Here is a 17,365-nt window from a genome sequence, read left to right as displayed (position 1 = left end):
CTCTCTCTCTCTCTCTGTATATGTATGTGCATGCATGTATGTTTTGCTTGAACCAGTCTCCCATGAGTTTAGGAGGGTTGACACTTAGTGAAAAGGTCCAGTTAGAATTGGACTCACAGGAAGAGTCTGGGTTTTCCAAACCAGTCATGGCTTTTGATTTGCTTAATGATTTAAACTAACTTTCTTACACAAGGATTTGCTATCAATCAAGCAGGGCTTGAGTACCAGGGATCTGAAGATGGGGCAGGTCAGTCAGAGCTCCTGAGGCTTGCTGTGGACACCTTGGTGGAAACATTTTCTGTATTTGAAATGGCTGGGAGATGCTTCCATGCACTAATGTACATTTTTGCTAGAATTGTAACACCTATGTTGTATATGCATACCCCTATTACCCGGCACAGTGTAGTGGTTAGAAGAACAACCTTTGGAATTACTTGCTTAGGTTTGGATGCCTTCACTTCATATGAGGCAAATTATACAGCCTTTTGGTGTTTCTGTCTTTTTGCTTTTTAAGTCTCTTTCCATTTATAAAAGCAGGTGGCAATACCCAGTTCTTAGGGTGTTGAATTCATACTTAAGAAGTGCCGGGACATCAAAAATTCTCAATAAAGCTGCCATTAGAGCACTTGAGAGAAAAAGCTTTTGCTCAAAGTTTTTATTTTTGCTCCAAGCACGATGCTGCAAGAGGCTGTGTGAGCTTGAATTCTTTTATTTTCTTCTTTTACTTGTTTACTTATGTTTGTGGTGCTGGTGCTTGAATCTAGGGCTTCAGGCATCAGAATTTGCCTCCCATGCTAGGTGCCATATCCCATCAATGTCTTTCATTCCCCCACATCTTAAGCTACACCTCCACCTTTTGAATTCTTTTAGATGTGCTATCTTCTCACCCTTCTCCTCCTTGGCCTCTCTTCCTACCTTCCAGCCCAGGGTAGCGATATGCTTCCTTTTTCCAGTAGCTCTCAGGAAAGGTCAAACTGCCTTGAAAAGTTGTAGATTTCCCAGGGATATATCCTTCTAGTCAGAGACTTGGAGCCTAGATCCCTGATAGAAGAGTGAGGAAGGTTCTCAGAGCCACAAAGTAACACTGAGAATGCATCTGCCCTTTACTTTCCTCCAAACTAAGAATCGTTGGTTTACAAACTTATATCACTTTTGTGTCAATTGCTTCAGGGGTTCAGATTGCTGTCTTCTGTGAATCTAGCAGAAATCCAATTCTGAAGGCTCAGGAATTTTGTTTGTGGAGCAAGGCAGTAGGATGGGGGAATCAGAGGGCACATTTTGGAACATGTGTTTTCTTTTTTGTTTGTTTTGTTTTCTTTTTTTTTTTTTGAGGGAATGGTGGTGGTGTTGGCTTCCATAGGATACTGGATACATAGCCTAGGTCAGGTGAGCCGTATGTGTCTGAGAAGTGAAGACAGGGAAAAAGGAGTTGGGGCAGAAGGGAAGCGAAAGCCTTGTAAAAATCATGTGCTGGAGTGATTTTATGAATAGGCCTGGCTTTCACTTAATAGCTCTCTGAGCAACGTATTCTCCCTACTGATAGAGATTTTTTTCTTTGGGCTATAAGTAAATATCTGATTCTATGATTTGATTTCTGTGGCTTAACACTTTTTTTTAATCTCAAAAGAGATTATGATTTTGGAAAGTGAATCTTATTTTTGTTAGTTGTTCACAGCTTTATTTTTGCTGGTATTAATGGAATCTACAGAGGGTTGTTAGTTTGCTATGCGTGCCACAGTGTGTCAACCTGGTACATTTAGAAGAATAGGAATTTATTGTCTCGGCTATGGGTGCTAGAGTTCTGAGATCAGGGTAATGGAAGACCTGTTTCCTGTAAGGCTGAGAAGGAAAGATATGGTCTACATCTCTTGCCTTAGCTTGTAGTCCCATCATCTTTCTTCTATGCTTCTTTGTCTTCATGCTCAAATTCCTCTTTTTCCTCAAATTCCTCAAATTCCTACACTACTCTAGTTGTCTTAATTTACCACATCTGCAACAATCCTGTTTGCAACTAAGGCCACAGTCTGAGGTGCTAGTGGTTAAGAAGTTGACATATGGATCATGAGTGGAGAAGATACAGTTCAATCCATAAGAGGAAGTTTGAAAAAAATCAAGAACTTAATTTTTTTTCTTTTCTTTTCAATCAGAAGTGGGACTAACATCTCTGCATGTATCTGGACCCATTTATCAACAAACTTGACTTCTCTAGATATGGTTCCTTCTTCAGGGGCAAAATCAGCATGTCTTACATTTCCTTCTTCCCTCTGAGATGTCTGCATATCTGGTTATTATTTAATAATCTCTCCATATATTATGAATATGCAATGGCTGATGGTCTGGATGCTAGATCTGCTAAATATTGCAAGCATTATTTTCCCATGGATCATTCCTCTTAGGGTAGATATATAATAACTTGCCTGATTAACAACATTTTAATGCTTCTGTAAGTATCGATAATAGGATACATTGTGGGATGTCTTCACTGGCATCTTCATCATATAGGCAGTGTTAAGTGAGTATAGGCAGTTATTAAGTGAGTCTGGTGCTCTTTCACTTAGACTTTTGATCTAGTGATTCCTGGACCTATTTACACACATAATTGTATTTATTTATTTATTTTTTTGGGTCCGGTCGTGGGGCCTGAACTCTGGGCCTGGGCACTGTCCCTCAGCTCTTCAGCTCAAGGCTAGTGCTCTACCACTTGAGCCACAGCGCCACTTCCGGCTCTTTTCTTTTTGCTTATGTGGTGCTGAGGAATCGAACCCAGGGCCTCAGGCATGCAAGGCAAACGCTCTACCACTGAGCCACCTTCCCAGCCCCATACATAATTGTATTTTTAAAGAAAGGTATTAAGTAGACTGCAATGGAAGACAGGCCTTTTCAGTTTATCCAGTAATTTCTGGTTGTCTGGGGATCTGGACTGCTCTCAAGCAAAAAGCATCTTACTTATGTAAATGTGGGCCTGATCATCAGACTTTACATTTGAAGCAAAAGCGTGATGCTTACAGAAACCCAGGCCCTTAGAAAAGCTTGCTAAAATTCAAGGAGCTATGGATCCAGAAAAGAATTTGCAAGAACTATTGGGACATTTATCTAATTTAATTTTCAGCTTTTTAATTTTTGTTGTTGTTATTTTGTTTTTTGAGATAGTCTCATTAGGTCAAACAGGACTCAAGAATTTCTATGTAGTGCAGTCTGGCCTTAGATGTGAGATCCTTTTGCCTCAGTCTCCTGAATGCTAAGATTACAGGTGGTACTTTCTGATTTTGTCTTTACAATATATATATTTTAAATATTAAAACTCACCAGAAATATAATTGCCTTTGGAGTTTCTGGACAGCTACTTGTCATGTGGAAAATTTATTTTTTCCACCTCTATAGATCTTGAACAATTGGCTCCATTTAGACTCTGATGTAATAAAACTCCACATTTATGATGAAGAGGCTTACATTAAATAAAATTCAAAGATGACCTTCTGCTACCCAAATGGTTTGAAGCCCATTCTACCTTGTTAGCTCTGATCTTCCCTAGGCTGCTGACCTTGATTAGCCTCTTGGGTCTGAGCCCATCTGGATGAGTCCAGAGTGATCTACCCAGTTTTCAAAAAAAGATCAATACCTCACCATCTGTTGGCAAGGCCTTGGAAGCATATGGATCAGCTCAGAGCACCGGCATTCCCGGCTGCTTCAAATTGTCTGCACTTCATCACCTTCATCAAAGCTTGGCTGAGAAAAGTGGTATTTTGGAGAATATAGCTTAGAATTAATCTTTTCCTCTAGATGCTAAGAGTTCTATGTTTGAATCAAGCCAAACGGACAGAAATTTCCATTCTTGGAATATACGTCAAGCTGCTCCTGAAATTGTCTTCATTGGTTGCAATTATCCAAGAAAAACAGAAAGTTTATGAAAAGGCTGAAATGGTATAGTCTCAGAAAACTCTCTTGAGTTCTTGCAGGCTTCAGGAAGGACCACAGGAAGGCTGAAAGCTAGAGGAAGGCTGACCTTCAACTCTAATGTCTCTTTCCTGTCTCAGTGCTGTTTTTGTTTTTTGTTTTTGTTGGTCCTGGGGCTTGAACTCTGGGCCTGAGCACTTTCCCTGTGCTCTTCAGCTCATGGTGAGTGCTCTACCACTTGAGCCACAGCACCACTTCCGGTTTTCTAGTGGTTTATTAGAGATAAGAGTCTTATGGAGTTTCCTGACGAGGGTGGCTTTGAACCGTGATCCACAGATCTCAGCCTCCTGAGTAGCTAGGATTACAGGCATGTGCCATTGGCGCCCGGCTGTATTTTTTTTTTTTTTTTTTTTTGGTGCTGGTTGTGGGACCTGAGCATCTGACACCATTCTTGAGTTTCTTTTGTTCAAGGATAGTGCTCTATCACTAACTCCACTTTTGGCTTTTTTTTTTTTTTCTTTTAAGACTTTCCTGCCTGGGATAGTTTCAATTATTGATGCTCAGATCTCAGCCTTCTAAGTAGCTAGGATTACAGATGAAAGCCACCTGTGCCTGGCTTAGAATTTAACATTTTGTTAACCCCTTAATCTTTTCAATAAATTTGGTTAACAGGGAATGTCAGGAGTTTACTAAAATTTCTATTAACCTGGGCAATTTCAAGTGTTTCCTAAAAGTAATCTTCATATTGATCTTTCTGTTCCTTTGGCTTGCAGGTTCAAGGGCAATTTGTTACATTCTACCTATTTTTTAAAGACAGTGTCATATTTTTCTCATTTATAGAGGTAGACTATGAGAAATACTGATTTTTACTTACTGTTATTTTGTTTATTTTTGTTAAGATTGCTCTTGGTGGTAATTTATATTTTTATCATCTGGAAATACTTTATGGAAGGTTCTTGCCTTTGGATAACTATTCTTATGTTCTAGATTTTTTTTTGTGAGTTGTGGGACTTGAACTCTGGGCCTGGGCACCGTCCCTGAGCTTTTCAGCTCAAGGCTAGTGTTGTACCACTTGAGCCACAGTGCCACTTCCAGTTTTCTGATGGTTAATTGGAGATAAGATTCTCACAGACTTTCCTGCCCGGAATGTCTTTGAACTGTGATCCTCAGATCTCAGCCTCCTGAGTAGCTAGGATTATAGGCTTGAGCCACCAGCACACAGACCCCTAAATTTTTATATTGAAAAACTGGACAAGAAATAGGTTACTGCATTGGTTTTAGTAGGTCTGTGCAGAAAGAACTGTAAGTCGTGTCACTGAAGAATCTGAAAAAGTTTCACATGGCAAAATCATTTTAGGACATTGTGTTTAATACTATGTTAGATAATTTGAAAAAAAAAGAAAATTCAATGTCACTAATGCTTACTTTTCTTTGTGTCTCAGAAAGACATAAAGCTCAACTATGGCATTATCCTTGAATACTATCTCCTGTTTTTCTCTTCTTGATATAAAATCACCATTCATTTATATTTTCCATTGTCTTAATGCTCTCTTATCCCCTTTTATTGATTATTACGTGTATTTTTTTGGAACCACTTCAAATCCTTTAGAAGACAGGGTTATCATAAAGAAGACAGGGTTATCATAAATAAGGACCACACTGTTGATGTCAATCTCTCTCTTTTCCTCTCTTAGTTTCATAATTGCTCTTCTGATAAAGAAGTTGGTATATGGACATCATTCATGGATAGATACATGGGGATATGTAGGGTAGCTGTTTCTATCACTCTGTATATGATATTAGATAGCACCTCCCTAAAATAGTGAGTGGTTTTGCACATGAAACTTCAATTGGCAGATAAAAAGTTCTTGTCTCTTGACAGGAGTCTGAGTGTGTGTATGATAAAATCTATTTGATGCTAAATTTAATTTATGTGATACCTTTTAAATAATAATTATTAATTTAATATAAAACACGGATTGTGTTTAATTACAATACTGTATGTGTGTATGTGTCTATCATGCAGGTGAAAAGCAGATGTAGCACCATCTTCATAAGGAAATCTCTAAATATGAAATCTCACATTCACAATAGCCCAGTTGCTAAGTGCATAGGACCATATATAATGAAGCATGTCAAAATGAACTCCAAGAATTGGAAACAAGAGGTTCTTTTTATGTCTTGTATGAAATTATTTCTATTTTTTCTTTCTTTTTTCATTTCCTTTACCCTTTGTCTTGTATATAAGCTTATCTGGTCTGTGGAAGGGAAAGAGTATAACAGAAACAGCAGGACAAAGGATGAACTAATGCAAAATGATTCTAGACACTATGTTGGAAATGAACTTTATAATTTGCGGGGGAGGGGAGCAGGGAGTAGTAAGCATGAAGAAACAAAGAAGGGTTTAAAAAGAACTGTTTACTATTGTAGCCGGGCACTGGTGGCTCAGGCCTGTAATCCTAGCTACTCAGGAGGCTGAGATCTGAGGTCGTTGTTCAAGGTCAGCCCGGGCAGGAAAGTCCATGAAACTCTTATCTCCAAAACTAGAAGTGACGCTGTAGCTCAAGTGGTAGAGCGCTAGCCTTGAGCTGCAACCACCCTGTTCATCACCTTTACAATTAAAAAAAAAAAAAAGAAATCTCACATCCAGTGTTAGTCCAATAAACTCCCTTCCCATAGCTTAGCATGCTCTTTCCCTAGGCAACACCAGGCCCAAGGCCTCTCCTCTCCTCCCTCTCTCCCCTCCCTGTTTACCTTGAGATGGCACTCCTTTGGGGCAGTTACAACCATGTAAGGCAGCAAGATCCCCTTACAGTGACCTTCAGGGCAGCTGCAGCCCCTTATCTACTACTTGGGCAGAAACAATAGATCCTAGTCTACCATAAAAAAGCCCCTGGTCCACACACGTCCACACGAGGGTCTTCACCTCCTAGCTCCTCCTAGCCCCCGTTAGATTATAAAGGTCACCTCAGACAATAACCAGCACTTCTTCTCTCTTGTTAGAAGGAGTTTTGCCAGTCCCTTTGCTGGCAATAAACCTTTTCTTTGTTTCTTTGTAGCTGGATGTCTGCATGTTTCCTGGCAAAGTCCAATAAACTTTAACATCCAATAAGTTCTGAAATATTGAAATTTACATTGAATAACACATTTGGGCTGCTATTTAGATTCCATAATTATCAGTCTACTGTACTGGCTTACCCAAATAGATAATCATCTCTTACCCATCTATTACTCATCAACACATTGTTTTTGGAAGTAGCAAAATAGTTTATCCCAAGCATTTTATGCATGGGGTATGCATGGATATCTTTAACTTCAGTTAAATATTTTTCTATGCTATTTTTTCTCTTTGTGATGTCTATGTACAATGAAACGTGTAAATATTAAATGTACTACAGTAAGAATTTTGATAAATGCATACAGCTGTGTAACACAAGCCACTAGAACATTACCATCATTCCAGAAGGTTCCCTTCACGTTTTTTTCCCCCAGTCACCTGAGCCTCATCTCTAAACCTGACACCTCCAAGGCAAGTGTTTTGATTTTCCTATCATAGATTAGCTTTCTTATTCTAGAACATACAACTAGAATCATAAACTGCTTTTAGAAATCAAAGAGAGTTTTTCTGTTATTATTAACACAAAATTTCTGGGATGCTAAAATGTGATTCTATGAACCTGGTCCTTAGGGACCTAAGGCACATAAAATAACATATTCTTACCCAAAGCAGAGCAGTAGCTTTTGCTTGGGTCTGATTGATACTCAAGAGATTACTTAAGCATTTTCTCAGGGAAATCTTTTCCATGACACATTCGCCTTGGTGGAATGAAAAAGTGAAACGCTTTTAGAAGAAGAATCCAGTGAGCAGTTAAACAGCACACACATTTGTAGGCGTCTGACCGAAGATTTTTAGTCAGCTGAAAGCTCAGACCCATTGCTTGGCTGGCTGCCTCCAGGCACAAGGGTACATCCTACAGAAGCCCCAGTGGGAGAAAGACAGGACAGCACTTTCACCCTCAGGCAAGGGGTTGTTCACCCCTTGTTCCCACATCCTAAGTATCTCTTCTCTCTCTTTCTTTTGTCTTCTCTGACTGCTTGATCTTTAATTCCTTCTCTTTCCCATCTTCCTCGGTGGCAGGCAGATGGGAACTTTGGGGTCCCTAGTGCCTGAGGAACTTACTGCCTGTAGCTCCTACCGCAGCTCCAGGCACTGAAGCATAAGGGTATTCCTTCTCACAGCCTCTGGAGAGAGGAAGAACAGTTTCTTCACCCTCACCGGTAGCTTACACAGCAGGGCTGTGAGTCAGCATTTGTCCAAGACCTCAGCCTGGGGAGAGACCCTGGGAGAGGATGTGGGGGAGGCCCTTTCCTTTCCCAGACTGTAGGGCAGACATCCCTAGGGGCACGGGGTGGTGGGTGGGAAGTGGGGCCATGACTGGCAGAGCGTGGGCTGGAACATAATTGTCTTATGTATTCATGTACATGTCCACACCACTGAAATTTATGGTGACTGGTATCACAGTTCTGAAATGTGTTCTTGTAAAAGTCACAGGCTTAAACAATTTTTTTTAGGGTTCGAAAGCCTGAAAAAAATTCTTAGTAAGTATAGGAAGGAAAAAATACAAACTGAGCGACATCATCATATCTAAAACTTATGTGTGATTTTTTTTTCAATACATGTCGAATTAAAAAAATCTCTTAAGAGGATTTTTAATTTTAATTTTCAGTTTTATTCTTATAAAAATTCTTACATATAATAGGTATTCAGATTATGTGATCATAGGCAGTACAAAAAATTTAGACATTGTGAAATACTTCTGCTTAAGGCATTGAAAATTCAAACTATTTTAGCCAAAGAACTTTATGCATTTTTTGAGTTAAAAGAAGCCTTATCACTGATTGGGAATTTGATTGTTTTATAAAACCACATAAAGTTAGATAATGATCAAATGCTTTTCTAAGTTTGGTTTTGACATACTGTAAATATACTTAAAAAAACCCACCTCTCTGGTTTGTCTTTATAGAGCTTTCTTGCCTCAGAAAATATTGATTAGAGAACTTACTTAAAATTAAATTCCTGAAATTTTACATTGTATAGAAGAAAAATCTCAGCTAAGATTATATGATGTAATTAGAATTGAGCCCAGAAAATAAATTCATTAGTTTGTGTTCAATTGATTTTTTCTGAATTAATAGGGATTGAATGTGTTCAATTGAATTTTGAAGGTGCCCAAAATATTCATTAGAGAATCATTTTTAAACAAATTCTGAGACAAATGCTAAAGAGGTGAATGTTTAATTTGTATTATATACAAAAAAGTAAGCCATCAAAAGCATAAATGGGAGAGAAAAACAGAACCTCTTGGAAAAAGATAAGTGAAAATCTGTGACCTTGAATTAAGATATTTTCTCCAATTTTAAATGGTTTCTCACAACAAAGTGAAAACAATGGAACATAGATAAGTTGAATAAAAATTAGAAACTATCCAGGCACCAGTGGCACATTCCTGTAATCCTAATTACTCGGGAGGCTGAGATCTGAGATCAGATCAAACTGATCTGAGATGATTTTGAAGTCAACCTGGGCAGAAAAGTCCCTGTGAGATTCTTATCTCTAATTAACCCCTCAAAAAGAACTGGAAGTGGTGCTATGGCTCAAGTGGTAGAGTGCTAGGTAGGCTTGGGCACAAAGAGGGTCAGGGACAGTACCAGGCCCTGAGTTCAAGCCTCATAACTGGCAACAAACAAACAAAAAAACAAACAAGCAAAAAAACCCCTAAAACCTTTTCTACTTTAGTTGGGTGCTTTAATCATATCTACTCACGAGTCTGAAATCTGAGGATCATGGTATGAAGCCAACTCAGGCAGAAAAGTCCCTGAGACTTTTATCTCCAATTAACAACCAAAAAGCTAATGTGGAGCTGTAGCTTAAGTGGCACAGTGCCAAACTTGGGTGAAAAAGCTAAGGGACAGTGGCTAGGACCTGAGTTCAAGCCCTAGTACCCTTCCCTTCCCCCCTTCCACAAACACATGTGCACACAAACACATATATACACTGAACAAAGTATTTATTTGTTAAACATCATTCTTACTTCTTGCCCATTACCTCTTACCTCTTGTCTTTCTTGCACATTTAGTGATTGGTTTATTAGTTTTGAGAGGGATTAATTTCTTGAGCTTGTATATTTTGGATATTAGGATTTTGTCAGCTATATTTGTGGCAAAGATCTCCTCCCAGTCTTCTGGCAGTCTTTCTAAAATTCTCATTCTAAAATACACTGGAAGCCCTGGGTTTGATTCCTCACTACCACATAAACAGAAAAAACCAGAAGTGGCCCTGTGGCTCAAGTGGCAGAGTGTTTACCTCGAGAAAAAGAAACTCAAGGACAGTGCCCAGGACCTGAGTTCAAGTTCCAGGACTGGCAAACAAAAATACACTAGGACATGATAAATTATACTGGACTCTAGGCTCACACACAATGAGACCAAAGAAGGATAGTTTTAGGAGAGGAACACAAAGGTGCAATGCTTATGTGCATCTGATCAAACAAAATAATATTGAAATTAACTCCAGGAAATGGAAACAAAGGTTTTTTTTCTTTTTGTCTTGTTTGTTCATTTATCTGTCTTTGGGGGGGGAGGTCGAAGGAGCATAAAAATGGAAGGACAAAGGGTGAACAAATGCAGCAGTGGTGCTTCAGTAGACTCTATGTTGAAAATGAACTGTACAACTTGTGTAGGGGTAGGGAGCAGCAAAACTGGGAGAGTGAAGGAAGGGCTATGTTGAAAATGAATTATACAACTTGGTAGGAGAAGGAAACAGCAAAACTGGGAGAGTGAAGGAAGGTGTCACATTGTTCCAAAACAAATGTACTCTATACCTGCACATACCTTTATAATAACAATAATGATAAAATAAAAAATGAAAACAAGTAAACCAACCAACACACTATTAAAATCAAGATCCAGGATCTGAAAAGACTCCATATATAGTAATGAAACACCTGGTATTTCAGAAGCACAATTACCTCTTCAACATAAACCCTGCAGTATTTTTTTAAGTTATCTTATTCTTAACCAAGTTATAGAGAATATGGAACCTGCCACAAAGGACTTATATCTTTGTTTCCCATTTGCCGATTGTTGGAGAGTTGTAATGTGTCTGATGGAGTTAGACTAAGAGAGTGTCAGTTTGAAAGGAACTCTCTGAAGTGGGCCTGGCTCAGTTGCCAGTCCCTAGGGGGATGGATTCAGGACGTTTCCCAGCTCAGTGACAACACAGACCAAACACAAGGTCAGCTGCAGTCCTGTAGACAGAGTCACAGCCACAATGCACACAGCTGCTGCCTGTCTGCATTACAAAGATGTCTTAGCAGAAGCACTTGGGCTGTTTGAAATAAGCCTTCACATAGTCGTTGGACTGTATTTTACAAGTTCATTTTCTTACACACAGGCATGCTTTTATGGCATCTGGAGCATTTTGCTGAATGACTTGGTAGTATACTGTTGACCAGACAGCACATTGCCAGATTTCGATTATAAGAGCAAAACAGCAAGTGGTAAGTTCAACGGTAGGTCAATGGATACTTGTACTATAGTTCTTTCTCTCTGCACTGGCCTACTTTATCCCATGGGACCAATCCTAAAAGCATATTCAAAAGAGATGGCCCTAGGTGTTTGCCTTTATGGATGTTAGCCACATTCTCACCCAGAATGTGCTGTTAGCACATTGTGAACATTATTCTTAATATCAAAAGAAAATATGGGGGAGGGGAGATGGAGTGTCATGAACTGGGCATGTAAAAACGGGTAGAATTGCCACTGAGCATTTATGAGCTGTAGGAGGTTGGTTTAGCTTATAAAACAGAGGTGGCAAGAGATATTAACTCATGTTTCTTGACTATTTTAAACTGGGTACATATCATACTTCCTAGGTTTTTCATGATGTTTTAGTCATTTGACATCACACAGTATTTGCTGTTAGTTTTCTGAGTCAAGAGTTTATACATTATTTTGTGAAGATTCAAGACTTGTGGATCTTTTAAAAACTATAATTATATTTACAATTTACAGTTCTGTCCAGTTTGTGCTAGGCCTGGGGCTTGAACTCAGGGTATGGGAGCTGTTCCTGACCTTTTGTGTCCAAGGATAATGTTCTACCACTTGAGCCACAGCTCTACTTTCAGTTTTTGTGTGGGTGGTATATGATTAATGGAACATAAGAATCTTATGGACTTTCCTATCCAGGCTAGCTTAGAACTACAAGCCATAGATCTCAGCCACCTGAGTAGTTAGGATTATAGGTGTGAGCCACTGGTGCTTGGCTATAATTTTACATTCAATAATGGATTAAAATTTGTACTAGCCAGGCATGGTAATACATGCCTATAATCTAGTACTTGGGAAACAGAGACAGAAAGATACAGGCAAATTTGAGCTATGTAGTAAAATCCTGTCTCAAACAACTAAACAAAAGAAAGTTTGAAAAAAGATATGTGTGGTGGGGGCAGGCATGCAAGACTATCTCTGAAAAACAACCTAAATACATTGTTGGTGATGTGTTTCTAGTGGTAGAACAATTCCAAGGCCCCGAGTTCAAATCCCAGTACCACAACAAAGAAAAAAACTACTTGTATTATGTACATAAAATCTTCATTTTAAATTATGGCTAACAGTGAGTTTGCCTTCAGTGAGAACAAAAAGTTTTAAACATTTGTTAGAGATGCCAGACATTACGTGCCCTTCTACAGGTCCTATTCTCTTTGCTAATAATGTTTTTTTTCTCTTTCAGTGACATGATCCTATAGTATCTGTCCCTTTAAACAACCTTCTAGACCTCTCCACCTACTAGACCCTTGTGATCTCTGTGTGATGTCTCCAGCTTCAACCTTCCATTTGTCAGGACCTTTGTGCAAAGGAATCACGGGCCTGTTAGACTCAGAAGATGAAAAATGGAAGTCAGACTGCTAGCTAAGAAGGTTATACCTGAGTAGACTATAGCCAAGGCAACAGTCAATTTCTTTTGTCAGGTATAAATTTAAGTATTGGAGATTCTACTTATAAAAAACAAGAATGAAACTCATAGGTGGAGAGAAATGTGATGAGACACAGAGAGAGAGAGAGAGAGAGAGAGAGAGAGAGAGAGAGAGAGAGAGAGAGAGAGAGAGAGAGAGAGAGAGAGAGAGAGAGAGAGATGGTGGGGGAGAAGAGGAGAGGAGAGGAGAGTAACTGCCTGGGATCCTGAGAGGTTTCAAGCTAGGTCTCACCTCTTCATCTGTAACATAAATCTAATTTTGCCTTGGAGCCACCAGAATGAGGCTCAGTCTTCACAGAAAATGACATCAGCTTGTGTGGCTGACAAATGGTCAAACCTGGATGGAGATCAAAATCTAACAGGGCATCATTTTTTAGCCATGCTATTTGATTTTTTTAAATGATGGGGAATTTTCATTATTGTTATTTCCTTCTTCAGTTCTGATTACTGTGGGACAACCCATATGACCTCCATTTATTCAAGCCTTATCTGTGTCTATAGAAGTTTTATCTCATCATGAGGTAAGATGCCCTTAAAATAAAATGCTATGACCATCCTGGCTTACTGTTTGGCTTCCCTGAAACAAAACAACAACCATGAGAAACCTACCTGTGTCCTTTGCGGTTGTATTGAGAAAAGGGGGGAGGTTGTGAAATGAAGCGGAGGACGAGACCATGTGTCTGATGACTAAGATGGAGCCCATGTAGGAGTTGAGTCAGTAATAACATGCCTCTTGCTGAAGCTCAAGTTGCCTGCAAACCCCCACGCTTTTTAGCAAATATTATTTTGAATGTCAGAGTGCATAGTACTGTTCTCTAGGGTTGGGCTAAATTTGACTCTGTGGGAGAATAAACCTAGGATTCCAAATGTGGTGATCCCAACAGAGTATGTGATGCAAGACCAATTTTCCACTTGCTCCCGGTGGGTTTTTTCAAATCTCACACAGAAATGAGAGCTGCCAGACAGGGTGTTGACTTGCCCCAAACATAAGGTAGTAATTTGGGTTTTATTTTAAATACGTATTAGAGTCTGCCTTAGGAAGGAGCCTGGGAGAGTGGCAGAAGACAAACTAGGCAAACTTTGGGTAAAGGTAGGGATGAAAGGGATGAGGCCTCATGAGCTTCTGTCCAAGTTCATGAAGATGTACTTTGCAGGAATTTAAAGACAACAGGAAGTCTGTGTCTTAATATGACCCAGAGGAGATTCTAGGTGCTGTGATTTGAACTAGTAGTTTCTCTAACATGCAGATGATAGAGTAAAATGTAATGATTAAGGTATTATATGATGACTTCAGTGTTTAAATACCGATGCAGTTTCAATAGTGACTGAATCAGGGTGGCCTGGGATAAGGGGGCACTCAAGGAGCAGCTTGGAAGAAATAGATCAGGAAGACTTCTTCCATCTCTTCTTAGCAGACACATGGCATTCTTTATGCAAAGCCCATTGATTGCTTGGAGAACTCTCTCCTGAAATGGTTTGAGGAAGATGTGTTGGATATTCATTGCACAAATATTTATGTGTACCTACTACAAGACAGGTACCATGTGGATGACTGAGACTACAAGAGTCAATAAACAAAGTCTCTGTCCTGATAGCTCTCACTTTCTAGTGAAGAAAAACCTGAAATCTGAATTTCATTAGTGTGGTGTATTATTAATCTTTTATTTCCCCTTTAACAAAATACTTGAGGTAGGCTACATTTAAAGACAGTACGTTTATTTAGCTAACAGTTCTGGAGGAACAAGGTCCAGGAGCCTTCTTCTTAGCAGAGTCCTGAGGCAGCACAAGGCATCACATGGCAAGGGAGAAGGAACAAACTTTTCTATCTGAGCTGACCTCTAATGCAATTCTCATGCTTTGTCCTCTTATCTAAACCATCAGAATTTAGTCATAGAGCCTTTACTCTTTTTTTTTTTTTTTTTTTGGTTGGTTGTGGGCCAGAACTCTGGGCCTGGGCATTGTCCCTCAGCTCTTCAGCTCAAGCTAGTGCTCTACCACTTGAGCCACAGCGCCACTTACAGCTTTTTTCTGGCTTTTTTAATGTGGTGCTGAGGAATCGAACCCAGGGCCTCATGCATGCAAGGCAAACACTCTACCATTGAGCCACCTTCCCAGCCCTAGAGCCTTTACTCTAATGATACTATCCAAACCTTTCCGCAGGCCCTACCTCCAAACACTTAATTCAACTCAATTGAATTGTTTCTCCCCTATTAATACCAGGAACACATGATTGTGTAGATTAAACTTCTGCATGTATTCAAGAGACAAACTACAGTTTAAAGCATAGCACAAGATGAGTTGCTTAATTGTGAGCAAGTTAAACTTTTTCTGAGGTTGTTTTCCCTATCTGGAAAATAGGATGAGAACATTGTATTTATGCCTGGCATGTACCATGAGATCCTATTTGAAAAATAATGAAAGCAAAAAGGACTGGGAGCGTGGCTCAAGTGGTAGGATATCTGCTTAGAAAGTGCAAGATCCTGAGTTTAAACCCTGATACTATTAAAACAATATGTATAAAGTAAATGCATATAAATATATAATATATAAATAGGCATATAGTACATAGTATATATGTATATAGAATATACACGTGTATATAATGTACATAAAACACACACATATATAAAACAAATATATAAAACATAAATATAAAAATATGTATATATAGAACATATAGATATATAGATACAGTTTTAGTGGTTATGAGGATGAAATGGTTACAATAGCAAATGCTTGAAATTTAGGACTAATTATTGTTAACAGGTACCTTTCAAAGCAAGTGAATAAGCTTCAGTTGTTCCAGGACAGGAGAGGCAATGAATGTATTCAGGTTTCTATCAGACTGGAGCAAGTGATTGACAAAGGCCTAGGCTGGGTGCCAATGGATCATGCTTATAATCCTAGCTACCCAGGGGCGAGATCTGAAGATCTTGGCTGGAAGCCAGCCAGGCAGGAAAGTCTGCGAGACTTTTATCTCCAATAAAATACTCCCCATCCTCCAAAAACATAAAAGCTGAAGTAGAGCTCTGGCGCAAGTGGTAGAACTCTAGCCTTGAGCAAAAGGCGCTCAGGAACAGGGCCCAGGCCCTCAGTTCAAGCCTAGAACCAGCACAAATTAAAAAAAAAAAAAACCAAAAAAACCAACAACACTAACACAAAGCAAGGCCTCTATCCAATGTAGCTATTGAATGTTGAGTTAAAAATCTTAGAGAAACTCTTATTTAAGCCAACACGAGTTTTTGAAACAAACCTACTTGGAAATGTAGCATAGGAATAGATTGAGCATTCTTCCTTCAGGGCTTTAGCTGTCATATTTGCATTTGCAGTTTTATGCCAAGAGAGATCCTGCATGGAATTAGTAGGCAGGAGTATAAATTTGCATGAACATTTTTGTTGTTGTTGTGCTGGGGTTTAGACTCAGGGCCTTGTGTTGCTAGGCTTAGCTACTTAAGTCCTGTTTTTGTTAGTTTTCTCATCTTAAAAACTTTTCTGAGCTGGTCTTGAATGCAATCCTTGTGCTCTCAGCTTCCTGTGTGGCTAGGACTACAGGTGTGAGCCACAGGTTTGGTAAATTCAGATCATTTGGGAAGAGAAAGTTACCATTGCCTCATTGGAAGTCTTTTTATTGTAAACCTGATGTACAGAGGGGTTACAGTTACATAAGTCAGGTAATGAGTACATTTCTTTTTTTGTTGTTGTCAGTTGTGGAGCTTGAACTCTGGGCTTGGGCACTGTCCCTCAGCTCTTCAGTTCAAGGTGAGCACTCTACCGCTTGAGCTTATTGGAGATAAGAGTCTCACAGCCTTTTCTGCTGAGGCTGGCTTTGAACCATGATCCTCAGATTTCAGCCTCCAGAGGCTGGGATTACATGTGTGAGCCATCGGCGCCGGGCTTTACATTTCTTTTTTTCTCCCAGTTTTCCCCCTCCCAACTCCCCTCCCAACCAAGTTGTATATTTCATTTCTAGCAAATCATTGGAAGTCTTTTGTGGATTTGTTGGTCGCTTACTGGGATTCTGAGATATTGGTACCACACTTAGCTTTGTGATGGGGAGAATGATTTGGTAACCCAATTTATATGAAATCTTGAGAATTCTATCATTTCTCATCTTGCTTTTGACCTGAATCAGGATGTTTGAGCTGATCACACATTCTACTATCCTCCAGCTAAATTTCTGTCTCTATAAAACAAAGGAAGCTGAAAAAGAAAGCTTTGGTGAATGCAGGAGGACCCCTAGAGTCCTCCATGAGTTTATGCTTATGTGGCTAGGTTACCTGCAACATTGTGTAGGATATACCAAAGCCTGAGTGTCTCCCTTCAAAGTGATGCCCTGGTATAGATACAGACTGGCAACATTGGTCTTGTTGTCTATGGACATGCTATTCTTTAAATAGAAAACCATTTGTTCATCCCAGATGCTTGTAGTTTTTATGG

The 17,365-nt window shown here is 39.3% G+C and overlaps 1 long non-coding RNA gene across 1 annotated transcript in view; it reads left to right on the top strand.

Annotated features, from left to right (window-relative positions):
• The first annotated feature begins 12,730 nt into the window (after positions 1–12,730).
• Positions 12,731–17,365, top strand: part of LOC138812101 (uncharacterized) — a 36,002-nt gene continuing 31,367 nt past the window's right edge. The window contains exons 1-2 of the long non-coding RNA XR_011367548.1: positions 12,731–12,923; positions 13,367–13,449. This is a non-coding gene — a long non-coding RNA (uncharacterized lncRNA). The remainder of the gene's footprint in view (positions 12,924–13,366; positions 13,450–17,365) is intronic.

This window comes from Dipodomys merriami, unplaced genomic scaffold, assembly GCF_024711535.1.
Source record: "Dipodomys merriami isolate MVZ:Mamm:240054 unplaced genomic scaffold, mDipMer1.0.p SCAF_56, whole genome shotgun sequence".
NCBI lineage: Eukaryota > Metazoa > Chordata > Mammalia > Rodentia > Heteromyidae > Dipodomys > Dipodomys merriami.
This window is presented reverse-complemented; position numbering and strand designations above follow the sequence as displayed.